This window comes from Molossus molossus, unplaced genomic scaffold (genome assembly GCF_014108415.1).
Source record: "Molossus molossus isolate mMolMol1 unplaced genomic scaffold, mMolMol1.p scaffold_m16_p_9, whole genome shotgun sequence".
Taxonomy (NCBI): domain Eukaryota; kingdom Metazoa; phylum Chordata; class Mammalia; order Chiroptera; family Molossidae; genus Molossus; species Molossus molossus.
In genome coordinates, this window is record NW_023425403.1 from 85786719 (window position 1) to 85801075 (window position 14357).

Here is a 14357-nt window from a genome sequence, read left to right on the forward strand (position 1 = left end):
TTATAGTGCCCAGTGGGGATTTCCCCACGGCCAGTTTGTGGAGAAAGAGGAAGCCACCAGGGAGCATGTGACAGCCCTGGGAGGGTATGGACACCTGGGAACCTGAGTCACCTCCACACCTAGTCACTCAGCCCCGCTGCGGCAGCTGCCCCTTGATCTGGCTATCACCTGCCAAATATTAACTCAAATGTGCTTTTTCAAGCCTAATATCTCATTTCCAACGGGCTACTTCCTTGAACGAGACCATATCAAAGTAGTGTTTGTGGATAAGACAGAGCTTGGAGGTCCTGGGGGCAAAGGCAGCCCGCAGTCGTTGGCCAAGCAGCCGCTTCCAGTGGCCATTTCACTGAAGGCTGCTCTCCAGAGAAAGGTGGGAACTCCGTTCAGAAACTGAGGGCACCTCCTCAGGGTGTGATTCGCTCTTCAGTTGCTACTCCAGGTTCTCTGACCTCTCCCTTGCAATGTCAGCTTCTAGACCGAGTTGTCTCAACAACCCACACTGGAGGAAGGACCAGCAGTGTTCTGCTCCCTGGGAATTCAGTGAGGGCTCTGCACACGTAGCACTCACCACCATGGGCTCCATGTAGGAGAAAGAACCAAAGAGGAGGCTGCCCCAGACCCAGGCAGGGAAACTCATGGTGAGCAGTTTCCCTCTCCAGAGGACTCTGTTGGAGCTCCACTGTGCCAGACCCTCGTGTGCGCTGGCCAGGTGTTCCAGAGTCATTCACCATGGGACTGAGACATGGGGATGGTCTTTAGGCTCCATTGCCCCTCCAACATGTCACACATCTCTGTGCCCTCAGTCTTCCTCCCTGCAGGGAAAGGTGTTGGCCTGAATAATGGAAACCAGCTCTGTCACTCAGTGGCCTTTGCGAGTCCTTTAGCTCCTCTAGTGTTGTGACACTTTCTAAATTGGTAAAATTCAATAAAATATGATATGGGCATTTGCTAAGCTTGGAAGTGTTATACAAATGTCAGATTCTTGTGCTCTTTGGTTGTTGTTTTGTTTTTAGTTTTCTAAAGCATGGCACAATGTTTAAGGGTGTTGGTTTCAAAACCGAGAAAGGAGGTCCCTGCCCCACTTCACCGTCGTCCACCCCAGGAGCATTTGGACGACCTGGTTTGAAGGCTTCTTTCACCTCATGGGCTCCACAAACCCTCACAATAAACACTGAGAATGTGAGAAACAGTCTTAAATCCTTGATAAACTATTCAGATACTCAGGGGAGGGAACAAGAATGATAGAGTGAGAAGAGAGAGAGAGAGAAGGGGGAAGAAGGACAAGCCTCTCCTTTTGGTGTACCCAACATGCACTGGGGCTGCAGCCCTCGTCAAGCACCCCACTCTGCCCCTTGCCCCAGAGGGCTGAGTGGAAATCCCACCCAGGTCAGTCTCCCCGACTTTAAGGTCCACACTCCTCCAACCATCCAGGCTGATATTGCTGCCTCCACATTAAAATACACCTTCACACCACACAGGGTGTCTCCTCACGCCCGTCTTACACCCATCTTCAGGTGGTTAGAGGTGGTTACAGTAAACCCAAGAAGGACTGGAGCATTCTCCCAGAAGCTTTCTGGAAACAACAGCATCTACCTACAGATCTGCTCCAAAGCTGATCTGTGCTGAAGACTGAGGTCAAGGACAATCATCCATGGCCAGCTCTTCTAGGGTAGGGGGAGCATTTTGAAGCCCCCACTTCTTATATTCTACCCTATGTAGGTTACCAGATCTAGCAAATAAAAATACGGGACACCCAGTCCAATTTGAGTGTCAGATAAATTACAAATCATCTTTTTAGTATATGTCCCATGCAATGTTTGGAACATTCTTGCTCCACTTGGACAGAGCCCCCTGGGGCAGAATGAAGGCTGTGAAATTCACTGTTCTCTGTGGGAAGAGATTCAACCCTGGCCTCTTTGGTTGAATATTCTAGCCACTTCGATGGCCAGTCCAAGCCAGGAAAAGCATGTGTGAGAATGAAATATGGGTACACTGCCTCCATCATCCTGCCACTGAAGGCTATGAATATGGATACAGGGAGAAGAGCTTCTCTCCCCCTCCCATCGCAGCTCCCCCTCTTCCTTTTGATTCCCAGCAAAGCAAAGCAAAGGGCAAAAATCTCATCTCATTTGTTAGTCGCCTCTGTCTGTGGCTATAATGAGTTTTCCTTGTTCTTTTTTTCAAGGAACATGTCACTGCCCTTCTCCAAAAAAAATCTCATTAACAACGGTAGCCCACGGTCATGACTACCTTTAGGAGACCCCTTCCACATGCATTGCATCCCTCTGGGAATGAGGCAGCTTCCTCCCAAACACAAGTGTGCCCCAGCCAGGAAAGGACCAGCCTCCCACCCCTGCTCACAAGCGCCTTTGTTCCTGCATGCCTCCATTATTTTCAAAACACAACTTTAATCTATTTGGTAGCCTCAAGAGCACAAAAGCATTGGTGATGCCTCCGTAATGAGATTATTAATAATAATAGTTTGATCAGTTTCTCTGCAAATACCTTTGTCCTAAGAAACAATAAGCTTCCTGGTTATTTGACAGCCTCATAGACAGAAGGAAATTATCAGCTGGGCAAAGCAAACAATGTATTATTTATAAAAATTTGTTCCCACACTGGGCTCCCTGTAAAGTAAGGGGTCACTGAAATTCACTTGAGGAACAGCATTCCTCACTGACAGCGTGGAGGAACATTGCTATTTATGCACTTCATTCGGGGAATTCCCTACTGCTGCGGTTCTTGAACAGTTACAACACAGAGAAAAGCTACCCACATAGACAGAGCCTTCATTTCACCTCCTGTCATTAGAAACCAATGCCAAACATACTTGGTACTTTGAGAAGGGAGTATCTTAAGGGGTCTGGTGTATGAAAGGACAATAGAGGCTGTGTTTAGTTTACAGATGACTTACAGAGACTGTGTTGGGGTAACCCTTTTTATGTCTGTTGAGTCCATCCCCAAAACCCCTCCAATGCCTATTAACAATAGCAATCACATGTAGAAATAGTTATCAACTGACACCATTCACGAACCCTGGAAGGAAAGTTAGCAATGTGTATTAGGCCCCACTCTCTGCGAAGTATCAGGCTCTGCAAAGAGTTATAAAGAAAGAAAGAAGAAAGCATAATTTTCACTAATAAAAATGTCTAGTTGTTCAGAGGAGTCACGCCACTTCAGACTATATACTAGGAATAAAAACAACAAATTGAACACAAAACCAATTACATGAATATTGAAAAATGACTGGACAGACTGTCGTGGCCTGATCTGGGTGGGATGATGTGAGAAGAATTCACCAAGTAGTAAGTTTTGGGGATGAAGACAAAGGCTTTACTGGTATTGTGCTCCAGCATCTAGCTCAATGTGCCCCAAAAAACATTTGCACACTGAAGAAATATATTTAATAAATGTATGAATGAATGAATGAGTTGATTTGAGAAGAATTGTAAAGGAAATTCTTAAGCTAGTATAGAAGAAAATTCTAACTTTTAAAATTAGCATTGGGATGAAAGGGAGAAAGCTCCAAGCAAGAGAATTACATGAGCACAAGCCCTCAAGCAACCTGAATTCTCCCCAGGGCCGTGAGGGTACCCACGCCCCTGCAATGTCATGTAGCCAACACTAGCAACTCATCCTCGAATCAGAGTTCCAAGTTTGTTCCTCAGCCTGACCCAACCCTGAAATCAACATTGCAATTCCCTAAGCATATTCTATATCCTGAGCTACCTAGGTTTAGCCATCCCATCATGGTTTAGAAGGACCAAACCCCAAATACTTATGTTTTTCAACATGCAGCAAAATCATCAACACCAACGAGATGCAGAACCAAGCTAGTGAACAGTACCATTGATGGAAACCAGTGCAAAGTTCTGAGCAAATGCTGAAAGAAAACAACAATGACAAAGAAATGTTGAACGGTAACATATACTGATTTTTTTAGGGGAAAAAAAGAGAAACTTTACATATTCTAAGGTACAACTTTACATATTCTAAGGTACATCTATGAGACACAGAAGATTCTGAGAAGTATTTCCCTCACAGATGTCAGCGTGGAGTCAGGAGACAGCAAACCTGGGGCTTATCTCTGGATCCCACCAGAAACTGTGCTCAGATACCCAAGAACAAAGGCTGCCCCCTAAATTCCTCTTGCCATCTCCTGACCACTACATTGAGGCACACCCTCACTCCATCCCCACAGCAACACTTGAGTTTTCCACACCTATTGGATTTTGTAAATCACCCAGTCATCCCTCAAAGCTCAGCTGAGTTGGTTTCCTCAACCAGAGGTAAAGATGCTTCTTCCTCTTTCTTATCTGCCCCATTGCAGAAGCTCTGCTTGCCTCACATGCAAACCACCTGAGTTATAAAGTCAGCGTTTGAGAAGGGCCTATTTTTCCCACAGTTATTTGTATATGCCCAGCCTTCTACATCTCTCACTGTGAAAAAGAGGCAAACTTTTTCTGCATCTATGAGAAGTTGTCACCTAAAAATTCTAAATGTGACCACTGCCACTATTATAGCATTTTCAGATTTAGTCACGTCTTTTATTTTTCTGTTTCCATTACTTCTCTGCATGAATCTTCTCAAATCTTGCAAATGCCAAGTTCAAGCTAGGTATCAGAATGCTGCACTTAGGAACAAGTCAATGTAGTAAGGAGGGCAAAGAGAACAAAATACTGACCAAAACTATTGAATCTGCCAAATTCAAAGCTGTGTGACATTTGGCACATTGCACAGCAAACGTGTGAAACCTGAGTTTTCCAACGTGGCAGCCACTAGCACGTGTGTCTACTGAGTGGCTGAAGTGTGACTTTGACTTGTCTAAACTGAAATGTGTTGTAAGTATAAAACACGTACTGGAGAAAATGCGGTACTCACCTCCTCCTACAACCACATCAAAATTACAACTAAACTATAGAACAATCATCACTCAGAACCACCTGAAATCCAGCTGAATGGAAGTCCTACAACCACAGAATTATAGAAAAGACCACATCAAGACTGGTAGGAGGGGCAGAGGCAGAAAAGATGGTCCCACGGCCACATGTGGCAGACAAAAATCAGGCGAGAGGCCCTGGTCAGTTTGGCTCAGCGATTAGAGCATCGGTCCAGAGAGACCCGGGTTCAGTTCCTGCTAAGGGCACGTACCTCGGTTGCAGTTTGTCCCTGGCCCTGGTTGGGTCGTGCGGGAGGCAGCCACGCGATGTGCTCCTTTCACGTCAATGCTTCTTTCTCTCTCTCTCACTCCCCACCCCCCACTCTATCTGAACAAAAAAATGGAAAAATGTCCTCAGGTGAGGATTAAAAAAAAAAAATCAGGAGAGAGAATGTGGGTTCAAGATGGTAAACACAGTATCACCTCCTCCCACAACCACATCAAAATTACAACAAAATTACAACACAACCATCATTCAGAACCGCCTGACGTTGAGCCAAATGGAAGTCCTACAACTACAGAATTTAAAAAGCAGCCACATTGAGACTGGTAGGAGGTGGACGGGCTGGTCCCACACCCACGTGTGGCGGATGAAAATCAGGAGGACACCTCGGCTGGCTGGGAAGGTCCTCCCTGAGGACTGAGGGGTCCCCGTCCCACACCAGGTGCCCCGCTCAGGGTCCCAGTGCCAAGAAGAGAAGTCCCCATAACTTCTGGCTGTAAAACCAGCGGGAACTGAGGCTCAGGGAGGCTGTAGCTATGGGAAGCCCCAGCAGTTTCTCTTAAAGGGCCCGCACACAGACTTACTCAGACCTGCTCCCTCTGAGCTCCGAGGGGAGGCAGCTTGAGGGGCACCAGAGAACAGGGAAGAACTGAGCTGTTTGGCCTCTGGACAAGGGCTGGAGGGGCAGCTTTCTCCTGGACAGACGTGCTGGTGGAGGCCATTGTTCCTTTGGTGAGCCCTTCCCCCACAGGGCAGGCAGACAGCCGCCATATCTGGGACTCCAGAAACCTGGCTCACACTGTCAGCCCCGCCCTGGTGATTCCCTGAGTCCCTGTCCCACCCAACTTTTAGGCCCACCCAAGCTGTTTCCAAAGGCTTTACCATAGGATTGGCCTGTCTTGGATCCTGCTTCAGAGTTTCCTACAATCTTTTAAACAAGCAGCATCTGGTACCTGAGCCCACCAGTGCACCTGGCACCATTGGGCCAGTGGACACCTGTGTCAACACAGACCAGTGACAGTAGTAGAGCTGCCAAGGTGCCGTTTGTGGTCCCCCACAGTAGCAGCCCAATCAGAGTCGAGATATACTCCCAGCAACAGAGGCTGGGGAGCAGACATTCATCCCCAGGCAACAGAAGCACAGACCAGCAGCAGAGAACCATCCCCAAAAACTACAGCAAAGGCTGGGCAAGAGCTGAGCCCCACTGGGCAGCAGCACTCCCCAGACACTAGCGGCTGGACCTGGGACTCCACAGGGCCCTGTGCAACACAGCTGCCCACAAGAGCAGAGGGAAGCCAGGGATCCAGAGGGACCTGTGTGACCCAGTGGCCCACAAAAGTGGTGCAGAGCTGGGGCTCGAGAGGGGCCAGTCTCAGCAAGTCCATAACTCTTGTTAAGTGGCCCCAGGCCTGGCACTAGAAGCAGCCAGCCTTGGTTCACAACTTGGCTTTTCCTGGATACCTCTAAGCCCAGCACAAGAAGCAGCTGTCTGCAGTTCACTTTGTAGCTTATGCCTGGTGGCCCTGGATAGAGTACAGGCAGTGGCTGACCTTGCCCCAGAGCCAGCACACCCAGTGGACAGCTTCAGACCACATCAAAACTCCACCACCCAACCACCTCCATAAATGACACATTCAATGAGCGAACTCAGTGGGTACCAGAGCCCTGCTGAAATAAGTCTTGCTTTGGTTGGTGGGCCCCTAAACAGCTGATCCTCCAAGGTAGTGGCTAATGGGCCCAGCCAGTCCTTTCAGCTGATCAGCCTAAGTAATCCCCTCTCACTGATATGCCAACAGCAATGAAGACTCAATTACAAGAGAAGGGTATACAGTCCACACTAGGGGTGCAGCATGAGGGCCCAGCTGGGGTGATTAGGGAGACTGTGCCACTGGATCCCACACCACACCTACAACAGTAGACCACCCTATGAAGCCTAGGAGGCATAGAAACTGCCTAATACATAGAAACAATCACAGGGAAGCAGCCAAAATGAGGAGACAAAGAAACATGTCCCAAATGAAAGAAAAGAACAGAACTCCAGAAAAAGAACTAAACAAAATGAAGATAAGCAATCTAACAGATGCAGAGTTCATAACACAGGTTATAAGGTTGGTCAGGGAACTTGGTGAGACATCCAAGGGACTTAGTAAGACCTTCAAGGAACTTAAGGAGACCTCCAAGAAATTTAGTGAGAACATCAACAACATAAAAAAGGACCAGTCGGAAATGAAGGACGCACTAACTGAAATAAAGAATAATTTACAGGGAATCAATAGTAGAGTAGGTAAAGCCAAGAAACAAGCCATTGTTTTGGAATATAAGGAAGCAGAAAACACCCAACCAGAACAGCAAAAAGAAAAAATAATCCAAAAAAATGAGGATGGTGTAAGCAGCCTCTGGGACAATTTCAAGCATGCCAACATTTGCATCACAGGGATGCCTGAAGAAAAGAGAGAGCAAGAAATTGAAAAACTATTTGAAACAATAATGACAGAAAACTTCCCTAACTTGGTGAAGAAAACAGACATACAAGTTCAAGAAGCACAGAGAATCCCAAACAAGTTGAACCCAAAGAGGTCCACACCAAGACACATCATCATCAAAATGCCAAAGGTTAAATACAATGAGAGAATCTTAAAAGCAGCAAGAGAAAAGCAGTCTGTTACCTACAAAGGAGCTCCCATAAGACTGTCAGCTGATTTCTCAAAAGAAACTTTGCAGGCCAGAAAAGAGTGGCAAGAGATATTCAAGGTGATGGAAAACAATGACCTACAACCAAGATTACTCTATCCTGCAAAGCTATCATTTAGAATCAATGGACATATCAAGAGTTTCCCAGACAAGAAAAAGCTAAAGGAATTCATCACCACCAAACCAATATTATATAAAATTTTGAAGGGTCTTCTTGAAGGCAAAGAAGAACAAAAATATGAACAATAAAATGGCAATTAATACATATCTATCAACAATTTGATCCAAACAAAACAAAATGAGCAAGCAGAACAGAAACAGACTCATAGATACAGAGAATTTTTGTTGCTTGCCAGATAAATGGGGGCTGGGGGGCTGGGTGAAAAAGATGAAGGAATTAAGAAGTACAAATTGGTTGTTAGACTGATGAACCTCAAAGGGAAAGGGGGAGGGAGGGTGGAATGAGATAAACCAAAAAACTTCTATGCATATATGCATAACCAATGGACACCGACAATGGTGTGGGGAAGGCAGGAGGGGGCGGGGATGGGGTGGAGGGGTTCAATGGGGAAAAAGGGAGAAACATCTGTAACACATTCAATAATAAAGATGATTTAAAAAAAAAAATCAGGAGAGAGAACTTGGCTGTGAAGGTCCTCCCTAAAGAACAAGGGATTGCCATTCCACAACAGGCACCCCAGCTCAGGGTTCCAGTGCCAGGAACAGAAACATAATTTCTGGCTCTAAAAAGCAGCAGAAATTGAGATTGAGGGAGGCTGAGGCTACTGGAGCCCCAGGGAGATCCTCAAAGGGCCCACGCATGGACTTATAGACTGTCCCCTTCTGGGCTCCAGCACAGGGAAGGCAGAATGAAAGGCACCAGAGACATACAGGGAAGAACTAAGTTGTTTGGCATCAGGGGCAGCTTTGTCTCAGACAGATGTGCTGGTGGAGGCTATTGTTCCTTTGGTGAGCCCTTCCCCCACGGGGCAGGCAGAAGGGCACTAGATCTAGGACTCCAGCAACCTGGCTCATACTGTTTGCTCTGCTCTGGTGATTCCCTGAGGCCCTGCCCCACCCAACTTTCAGGCCCACCTAAGCTGTTTCCAGTGACTTTACCATAGGAATGACCTGTCTTGGCTCATGCTTCAGATTTTCCTAAAATTTCTCAAACAAGCAGCTTCTGGCCTCAGCAAGCCCCATACCTCTCACTAAGTGGCCCAGGCCTGGCACTACCAGCAGCCAGCCTTGGTTCACGGTGTGGTCTTTCCTGGGCACCAAACCTAGCAAAAGAAACAGCCATCTGTAGCTTATGCCTTTGTAGCTTATGCCTGGTGGCCTTGGGTAGAACACAGGCAACAGTTGACCTTGGCCTGCACTTCCCAGGAGGCCTCAAAGCCAACACACCCAATAGACAGTTTCAGACCACATCAAAGCACCATTACCCAACCACCTCCACAAGTGACACCTCAAGCGGTAGATTCAGTGGGTACCAGAGCCCTGATGAAGTAAGTCTTGTTCTGCGGGGTAGGCCTCTGCACAGCTGATCCTCCAAGGTGGTCAGAGGACAGTGAGCAGTGGGCACAGCCAGTCCTTACAACTGATCAGCCTGAGTAAATCCCTCCCATTGAAGTGCCAACAGCAATCAAGACTCAATTACATCAGAAGGGTGAACAGTCCAGTCCATGGTGGGGGGGGGGGCACCTCAAGTGTCCAGCTGGGGTGATCAGGAAGGCTATGCCACTGGACCCTACAGGACACCTCCTATAATAGGCCACCCTACGAAGCCTAGGAGACATAGTAACTCTACCTAATACATAGAAACAAACACAAGGAGGCAGCCAAAATGAGGCGGCAAAGAAACAACCAAGATTACTCTCTCCTGCAAAGCTATCATTTAGAATCGATGGCCATATAAAGAGCTTCCCGGTTCTGGCCGATTTTTCTCAGTGGTTAGAGCATCAGCCTATGGACCAAAAAGTCGTGGGTCCAAGTCTGGTCAAGGTCACATACCTCAGCTGTGGTTCAGTCCCCAGTCCTGGTCGGAGTTGTGCAGGAGGCAACCAATCGATGTGTTTCTTTCACATCGATGTTTCTCTCTCTTTCTCTCTCTCTCCCTCCCTTCCTCCCTCTCACTCTATCTGACGATAAATGGAAAAATATCCTTGGGTGAGGATTTAAAAAAAAAAAAAAAGAGCTTCCCAGACAAAAAAAAGTTAAAGAAGTCTATCACCACTAAACCAGTATAATATGAAATGTTGAAGTGCCTTCTTGAAAAAGAAAAAGATCAAAAATATGAACAATAAAATAGCAATAAATACATATCTATAAACAATTGAATCTATAAACCAAATGAACAAGCTGAACAGAAACAGATTCATAGATACAGAGAACTTTTTGATGGTTGCCAGATGGGAGGGGGGTTGGGGGGAGGATGAAAAAGGTAAAGGGATTAAGAAGCACAAATTGGTTGTTAGATTGATGAACCTCAGAGGAAAGGGAGAGAGGATGCAGGAAGAGATAAACCAAATAATTTATATGCATATGTGCCTAACCAGTGGACACAGACAATGGTGTGCGGAAGGTAGGAGGGGGGCTAGGAGTGGCGAGGAGGGGGTCAATGGGGGAAAAGGTTGGGCAGGCATCTGTAATACTTTCAACAATAAAGACAAATTTTTTAAAAAAGATAGGAAAAAATATATACTGGATTTCAAAGACTTAGTATGAAAGAAAAGAATGTAAATAGTTTTATTAGTAATTTGTATATTGATCACATGTTGAAATGGTAATATTTTAGATATATTGAATTAAATAAAATATTTTACTAGAATTAATTTCATCCATCTTCTTCTGTAATGTGTCTTCCAGAAAATGTTTAATTACATTTCTATTGCCGGTGCTATGGGGAAGCATGCAGCATCATTAGCTATGAAGGAGAAGCTTCTGGAGATTACTGAAACACAGGAAATTGTACCTAATTGTTCTTCCCACTGACAGGAGATTAGCTAACTAGGTGGGTTCCTGTCAATGGATTTCAAATGTAACATTTCTTCATAAATGTTAATGCTAAATGTTACAGAAATGCTCTCTAAAGATCCTTAAAATGAAATTATAGATGATTTTTTCATTAGCTTAAAAAGATTATCATGTAAGAGAAAGGAAAAATATTTCAGTGCTATATGGAACAAAATGAAGGAATCGCAGTAAAAGTTACCACTAAAGGGGCAGTCACATGGTGTTTTATTTGAGCCTACATTTTTTAAAATCAAGAGACTTCACATAAATTTCTATGTTTCAGTTTCTTTGGAGACAAAAGAAATATCTAATAACAAAAAGCCTACATTCCCACATCAGTGAGCTAGAGCTGGGAAGCAGCTGCCCCTTTAAACCACACACCTACACCCCAGGAGGCCTTGTCCCTATCATTCACTCCTGGTTTCTTTCCTTTATGTGTGTGACCTGTCTAGTCTTTATAAGGCTTTTGGTTATACAATTACTGTTCTAAAGATTTTAAATTTGAAAAGCCAGCTTTTCAGAGGCAAAAAAAAAGTTTTCTCAAAAAAAAAAAAAGTGGCAATTTGGATATTTCATTTTTCCTATTTCATCAGAAGAACTGTATAGTGTCAAAACGGACTACCAAGAATTACATGCCATATCACTAAACTTAGATTTATGAGTTGTGAAAAACAATCAGAACACAAAGGAACAAATTTTGAAATTGCTATTTAAATAGAACAAAATTTAATGAATCATAATATGAAGCAGTAGCCAAACGTGTGCAGAAAACATATGCAAATATGATCACAAAAGTATCAAATAATTCAAACTTATCTGTGATCATTTAAATATAATTGAAGTCGGGTTGAGATTCAAGATGATGGCAGAGTAGGTGGACATTAAACTCACCTCCTCTCAGGACGAAACTAGAGTTACAACTAAAATAGAGAGCAAGCAACCTGAATAGCCAACTGAAGACTAGCTGAACATAAGTCTTATAAGCACAAATTTACAGCCACATTGAAACTGGTAAGAAGGGTGGAGACGTGAAAAAGACTGGCCCCTCTCCAGTGGGCAGGCAGAGACTGAGATTCCAGAGGGATATCTCAGATGCAAAAATACACCCTGAAGTGTGGAGTCTCAACTCCACGCTGGGCTCCCCAGACCAGAACACCAGAGTCAGGAAAAGTGTATATAATATCTGGCTGTGAAAATCAGCAGGGATTCTGATTTTCTCTCTGCCAGGGAGAGACAGAAGTCTGCTAGAGACACAGGCACCCTCTTAAGGGGGCAATGCACAAAATCTTATTTGTAGGCACTCAACCTGGGCTGCAGAGGAGAAAGGGCAGAGTGGACTAGAATCACATGAGGGGAACTGGGGTGTGGTTCTAGGGAGAGAGAGCTGAAGGGACAGCCTCCAGGATCCCTGTGCTGAGTCCTGCTCCTACACTGCAGATGCCATCCTTCCTAGGGGGACCACTCCCCTCCATACAGCATCAGCCTGGGGAAAGTAATAACCCCACACTCTGGGTTCCTTCTTGTCCCACCTTGGGGAGCTTGCTCCCTGCTGAGGAGTCAGCTGCCTGGGCTGGGGAATGGAGATTTGGGCAGGTTCAGGGGTGTCAGTGACTGTGGCTTTGTGGGGGGGCCATTTCCTCCACTTTCCCATGAACCTGACTAGCACTTCCCTTCACGGGAGATGCGCTACTCCACTTTCTGAATCCTGGTGGCTCCACCCCGCCAAGGTCTGGGCAGATTCCAAGACAAATTGAGTTGTGTAGCTGTAAGGCAGGGGCCACTCCACCCACCTTCCCCAAAGCCTGACTGGCCCCTCCCCCTCACTAGAGATCCACTAGCCCCATCCTCCTGACTTCCAGCAGCCCTTCCCTGCTGAGATTGGGCTCCTGGCAAAAACTGGGACAGACTGAGATGTGTGTCTCTAGAACAGGGACCATTTTTCCCTCACATGCCAAAACCAGTACAGAGCCTTTCTTCACATGGCCAAAACTTTTTGTTGTTGTTGTTGTTGATCTTCACCTGAGGATAATTTTTCCATTGTTTTCTGTAAAGAGGGAGGAAGGAAGAGAGAGAGATCAATGTGAGCAAGATACATTGATTGACTGCCTCCTGTATGTACCTTGACCATGGCCATGGATCAGACCCACAACCCAGGTACATGCCCTTGATTGGGATTTGACCTTTCAGTGCATGGGCCGATGCTCTAACTCCTGAGCCACACTGGCCAGGGTCACGTGGCCAAATCTTGATCTGTTTGGGCCTAATAAATTCTGCTGACCTTACCCTGACAACTCCCTGAGATCCTTCCCCACCACAAAGGTGTGCAAGCACCTTGTGGGTGGTAGCTAGATTTGGTATACCCTGGGACCATTGTGAGTGGCCTCAGACCCCCACTGACACTAAGTTTGAAACAATATCAATCTGTGGAACACCACTCATCCCCACCTGGAGACTCACTGAGAGGTTAACCCATGCAACTCAAGTACTGCCAGAGGCTCTTTCAGTGACTGAGCCTAATAGGTAGCTGGCAGGTGGTAGCAGGTAGAAGCAGATCTCAGGGTGCCTAGGTACTTTTGCTGACCTGCCCCAGGCCCTGGTGCTGATAAAAGCTGGCCTTGGTGTGCAGCTTGGTCCTTCCCAAGCACACCAGGCCCAGCAGAGGCAGCGATAAACTGTAGATCATTTATACCTACAAATCAGTTACCAAGGGCGAGTCACAGGCACTGCCTTCATTGCCCTGCACCCAAATCCCTACAAGAACCAACACACCCAATGGCCAGCTTCAGAAAACATCAGAGCAGGATCTAATAAGATTCACAGGTAGGCCCTGGTCAGTTTGGCTCAGCAGTTGAGCATCAGCCTGTGGACCAGAGAGTCCCAGGTTCGGTTCCTGCTAGGGGCACGTACCACAAATAAAAAATAAAAAGATTCACAGGTAGAATATCCAAAGGGAGATCTTGGCAGGTATGAGATTCTACTGAGGCAAATTCCACTTCATGTGGTCAGCACATACACAGCAGCTTCCATGCTATAGTCAAGGCTGAGCCTCACAGTCAGCCAGCCTAAGGGGCAATTCCATGCACAAGCCAATAGCAGTCAAGACTCAATCATAACAGGGGAACCAACATAACACATACAAGGGATATTACTAGAGCACCCAGCTCAGGTGATCAAGGCGACTACACCACTGGACCTCACAGGACACCTATTACATAAGGACCTCACAAAGACTGGGAGTCATAGCAGATCTACAACATAAAAATAAACACAAAAAGGCAGCCATAATGGGGTGACAAAGAAACAGGCCCCAAATTAAAGAACAAAAGAAATGTCTAGAAAAAGAACTAAAATAAAATAGAGGCAAGCAATTTATCAGATATGCAATTCAAATTAATGGTTATAAGAATGCTCAACAGCATGAAAAATGACATAGAAACCATAAAAGAACCAATAAGAAATAAAGAATACAATATCTGAAATGAAGAATAC